A 5,829-nucleotide genomic window follows, 5' to 3' on the forward strand; every position below is an offset into this window, starting at 1 on the left:
GGCCTGTTGTTCACTTGGCCCAATTAGGGCTTGGACCGTGTACAAGAGCCCATCAGCACAACCCGATTCCAGCCCGGATCGCCCATTCGAGTTTGCAAGAGCAATTTTGTAATATACATAACAAGTAAAAATCCTTATTTAATCAGTATATGTTGCTACTCCGACCCACGCCCCCATCTCTCTCCTCCATTTCGGGCTAAGGCTAGGCTGAACTATTTTGGCTCGTCACGGGTATGTTGAACAATGCGGGCTTGTTGTTGAACTGGGTCTAGGTATGGGATCCTACACCCGTGGATCGAATCAGGCCATCAGTTGTCCGTTAATTTTCAGAGTGTAGGCTGCCTGATGAATGGATCCTTCCTTGTTCCCGCTCTACGTGATCTTGATCACTTGGCCCAGCTTATGCATGGTTGAGATCTTTTACACAATTGACACGCTGGCAGGAAAGAGCGTACCATCAGAAAGCAAAAGGCCATCTGATTAGTGTGGTTTTCCGCATCGACACATACGTAGTGTGGCCCACCAAATGAACGGTTCCATTGGTGAAGGCAAGCCACGTGGATGATGGATCTTTGACTAATTGGAGGATTAAACTGAGAAACAGGAAACGATCCATATTCAACAAACAAATTTCCATTAATCAATGGTTAGGATCATCCAATCAATCTGATTTTTGGGTACTAACCTATCTAGGGTGGGCCTTACAATTTGGACGTTGTGAACTGCATATAGAGCTGTACACGAGCAGAGTAAGCTCGGTTACTCACTCGACTTGAGTTGGAATTACTCGACTCGTCATGAGTTTGAGCCGAGCATGAGCGGTTTTTTAATACTCATTTTGATTTCGAGTAGAGTACGAGCTGGGCAGTACTCGACTTGATACTCGACTCGTGTACTCGACTTGTACTCAACTCGGTACTCAACTCATACTCGAGGGTATATATACTCACAAAAAAAAAACAAATCCTACTCGATCGACCCCAGTCGTTTTTAACAGCCCGCCGTAACCCAAAATCCCTTTCCTTTCCATCCCAGCGCCTGTTCGAAAAAAACTCTCTCTCTCTCTCTCTCTCTCTCTCTCTCTCCTCTCATTCCCTTGTCTGGTGTTGTCCGCCGTCCGACCTGTTCTTATTCTTCCCTCTCTCTCTCTCTCACTCCCTTGACCGGCAGTGCTAGACCCTGCCGCTAGCCCCTGTGGCCTGCTCGGTGCCCCTATCCAGTGCCGCAGCTCGCTCGGTAATCTGTGGTGTTGATTTATTATTATTATTATTTTATAAATTATTAATATATGTCAGAAATTGATTTATTATTATTTTTTAAAATATTGTGTAGTGTTGATTTATTATTATTATTATTATTTTTGTATAAACTGTTAATATATGTCAGAAATTGTTAATATAGAAATATGTTAATATGTTAATATATGTTAATATATGTTAAAATTGTTAATATAGCTAATATATGTTAATATAGAATTGTTAATATAGAAATATGTTAATATATTAATTATTGTCCTTTACTATTCAAGTCTTATGCCCTAATAGTTATTTTTTCCATGTTTCTTAATTTACTTTATAAATGACAGTTTACTTGTTACTTTGTTAGTGTTGAATACTACCACTTTAAGATGCCTTTGATTTTTCATTTTTCATTTTGTTATTAGTTAGCTAGATGATGAATGTCAATTTCAGTCTGCTCTTTTGTTTGCATAGATATAAATTATTTGTATTGTGCTAGTTGTACTATAGGATAATCAGTTGCCCATTTGAGGATTTCTATGTTACCAGACATAGATTCAGTGTGTTATTTGATGCATATAAATTCTCAAATTGTCCCTTTTTTGACAGTTCAGGGTTAGATAGATTGTAATGTTTTCATTTATTCCAATTTAAATGCATATGTCTGTTCTGCTTTCGTCTCTTATTTTTCTATCTGTATATATTTCATGTATTTATTTTCGTCGTCAAATGTCCATACTTTGTATTGATGATTGACGTGGGAATCAAATACAAGATTAATATATTTTGGAGAGATAAGGGGAGATGCTGCCGGAATTTCGGCGTAGCATTTAAATTAGAAAATGAAGGCATTACAATCTATCTAACCTTGAATGAGTGACTAATTTAGACATTTAAGTAAGTATGCCCGTCTAGCGGTCTAGCCGTATAACATATCGAGAACTTTATTTTATAAATGACTAGTCAAGACGAAAGTCCAAATACCCCTGGAATAGGTGCATCAGCCACATCTCCTCTAATCGTAGAGGGAGACACAAATACGTCGACTGCATGTAAAGGGAAGAAGAAGAGATCAACAGTGTGGGATGATTTCAAAGATGTGACAATTAACGGTGTACAGAAGATAAAATGTAATAACTGCAAAGGGTTATACAGTAAGATTCCAGGAGGATCTACGACACATCTAAATATATATTTGAAGACGTGTCCTAAGAGACTAAGACTCCCTTCTCCCGGTCAATAGTTGCTGTCATTTACGAAGTTAGAAGGGGACGACTCCCAAGGGGTAGTGTCCACTCATAAGTTTGACAAAGAAAAGTTGAATGAGTGGTATGCTAGATTAGTGATTATGGAAGAAAAACCTTTCAGAATGATAGAAAGTAAAAGGGTTTAGGGTTTTCTGTCAATTCCTTAACCCTCGAGCCGAGAATGTCTCCCACGTCACAATGCAGAGAGAGTGCATGAAAATGTACGCAAAAGAGAATATGAAATTGAAAGAAGTTTTGGCTTCAGTGTCCAGAATAGCTTTGACGTCTGATTTATGGACAGCGTCCAATAAAAGAAAATGATACATTTCATTAACCGCTCACTATGTTGATAAGGATTGGAAACTATGCAAGAGAATTTTGAACTTCCGTAACTTTCATCATCTACATACTGGTTTACTTATTTCATATTGCATCTACAGTTGTCTAGAAGGCTGGGGTATTGAGAAGAAAATTTCAGCAATAGCTTTATACAATGCTTCAGCAAATGATAGTGTCATTTCATGCTTACGTAACCAGTTCAGGGCTACAAGAAATTTATTTTTTGAAGGAAAAATATTTCAGGTCATATGTTGTGCCCATATTGTAAATTTGATTGTACAAGAATGACTGAAAGAAATTGACAACACTATAGAGAACATAAGAGAAAGTGTGAAATATATAAGGGGGTCCCATTGAGACTGAGTGTATGGAATGACATTATCCAATGTTTGAATGTGCCATCTAAAAAAATATTGAAGTTGGATGTGTGTACACGTTGGAATCAACCTATGAAATGTTAGATACGATAATGGAATTACAGCTTGCATTTTCTGAATACGCGGTGTGTGACAGAACGTATTCTTGGTTGCTGGGCACAAATGATTGGGCCAAAGTAAAACAAGTTCGCACATTTCTTAAAGTTTTCTACGATTGCACAAAGATTTTTTCTGGGAATCAGTATCCAACCGCGAATCTGTTTCTTTCGTGTCTTTGGAAGATTAAGGATGCTCTACAGAAAAATGCCAGTGCGGGTCCAGATTTCATACGTCAGAAGACAGTTGGTATGAAGACGAAGTTTGATAAATTCTAAGACGAATGTCATCTGTTGATGTCCTTGACAGTTGTTCTTGATCGTCATTGTAATATGGGGTTGGTTAGCTTTATTTTCATGAAGTTTTATCCTACTGAAAGAGCGGCAACAGAAATGTCCAAGGTTCATCAAGCCCTTGAAGATTTGTACAAATCGTATGTTAGTACTTTACCTGCAGCGGGTGTTAAAGAAAGTAGAGATGCGAATATTTCTGTACTTGGTAATTCGGATGTGCTAAATGAATACATATCATACTTGGTATAAGCACGAATGAGAGTTGATACTAATGAATCAGAGCTAGAAATGTACCTAAATGAGCCAATCATAGTGCGATCTGAATTTGATGTGTTGGAATGGTGGAAGATGAGGGTAAGTGAATCAAAATACCCTACATTATTTGTAATGACACGAGACATATTATCAATACCAATTTCAATAGTGGTTTCAGAATCCGCATTCAGCACAGGGAATAGGGTTGTGAGTAAGTATTGAAGCTCACTTTCACCAAATACAGTTGAAGTGTTGATTTGTACGGAAGATTGGTTGTGCCTGATATGGGGAGGAGATATGAATGATGATGATGAAGAAGAGGAGATTGAGATTCGTAATAGTCTCTACCTGTAGATCAATAATTATTTTCAGTTTTTCAATTCTTTTTTGTTGAAAGTTGAATGATCTGTAATATTATTTCACTGCAACTGCAAACATGAAAGTGTTGGAATGTGGTTTGGAAGACTTTGAATCTTTGATATTTATTTACATATACATGTTCATTTGCTTTTATTTTTGATACATTTATATTGCTTTATTTTGTTCTTATATCAAGTTCAAATTATTTATCAATATTCGAATTTTTTTTATTAAAAATTGAGTGTAGATTGACCCATTGACAAACATTTAGGACTATGCTTCCCTAGTTGAATCATCACCAAAGTCTGGAAAAATAAAGATTAAGTGTGGTTTGTGTTGCGCAAAGTTTATGAACAAGACTAATTAGCTTCGGTTACACTTGTCATGTCAAGGTGATGATACCAAACCATGCCCCAATGCCTCTAAGAATGTCCAAATTCTTTTTCAAACCCTGTTAGATTCGAATAGAAAACCTTCCACTCCATCCAAACCTTCTGCTTCTGGATCTAGTACACGAATGACATTCACAAAAGATGTAGAGGGGGAAGCCAGATTACAAGCTTTGGAGGAAGAACAATTCCAACTCGCCTTAAAACGCAGTATGGAAGAAGTTTATAGACTTCAGTGATATTCGAGTCAAAGACAACACGATGTTGAAGTAGGATCGAGTACGACAAACAAGAAGAAGAAAAAGAGTAACAGATTCAAATTCTTGACCTGTCTCGATGAATTTTATAAGGCATTGGGTATTACATACAATTCTTCACATAAAGAAAGTTTAAAAAATCTAGTTCAAAGTGTAAAAGAGTACGAAGGAAATATCTCTTCGCCTTCTGACTCAGAGGAAATGAACCAATATGTATATAAAAAAATAGATAGCAGTTCCGATGGATCAGATGACAATACACGAAGGCACTCCTCTTATGGAGGTTATTAGTTATAAATTGTCATTTTGAACAATGCAATGTAAATATGTAATTATCGAAGTTTTTTAATCATAAATTATATGCATTTTATATATTTTATTGTTTTGTTCAACTTCAAATTTTAATTGACTCAATTTATAACTCGAACTTGGCTCAAAGCTCGAACTCGTTGCTTAAGAACTCTGCTTGAATTAGGCTCAAATTTGAATTCAGACTTGAACTCGACTCGACTCGATTTCTGCTCGTACTCGAACGAGTATAGCACAAGCAGAGAATTTATGCTCAATGCCCGAGCAAAGCCGAGTACAAGTAGAACTCAGGCAGTGCGAGCCAAGCATGAGCTGGGCAATACTCGGCTCGACTCGACTCGTATACAGCTCTAACTGCGTATCATGTATGCCACGTGTACTCGGTGCACTCGCATCGTTATCATCCCACCGTATCCAATAACTTCCCATGTCCTAATTATGAGATCCCAATCCCATCGGTGAAAATGACTGACCATCCATTTCAGTGGGCCCCACTACTCGGAAGGTTTAGACTGAGTTACATGCATGCCATGCGCACGGTAGCAGAGTGCATGTGCGTGGCTGTCATACTCTACCAGAGCATTCTACAACTCTCCCATTCCCAATTAAATTAAATGGCAGGTAGACCCGTTGGGCTTCGGGTCCTGGCGCGATGTAGGCCATTGGATT

Source organism: Magnolia sinica, chromosome 4, assembly GCF_029962835.1.
Source record: "Magnolia sinica isolate HGM2019 chromosome 4, MsV1, whole genome shotgun sequence".
In the NCBI taxonomy this organism is placed as follows: domain Eukaryota; kingdom Viridiplantae; phylum Streptophyta; class Magnoliopsida; order Magnoliales; family Magnoliaceae; genus Magnolia; species Magnolia sinica.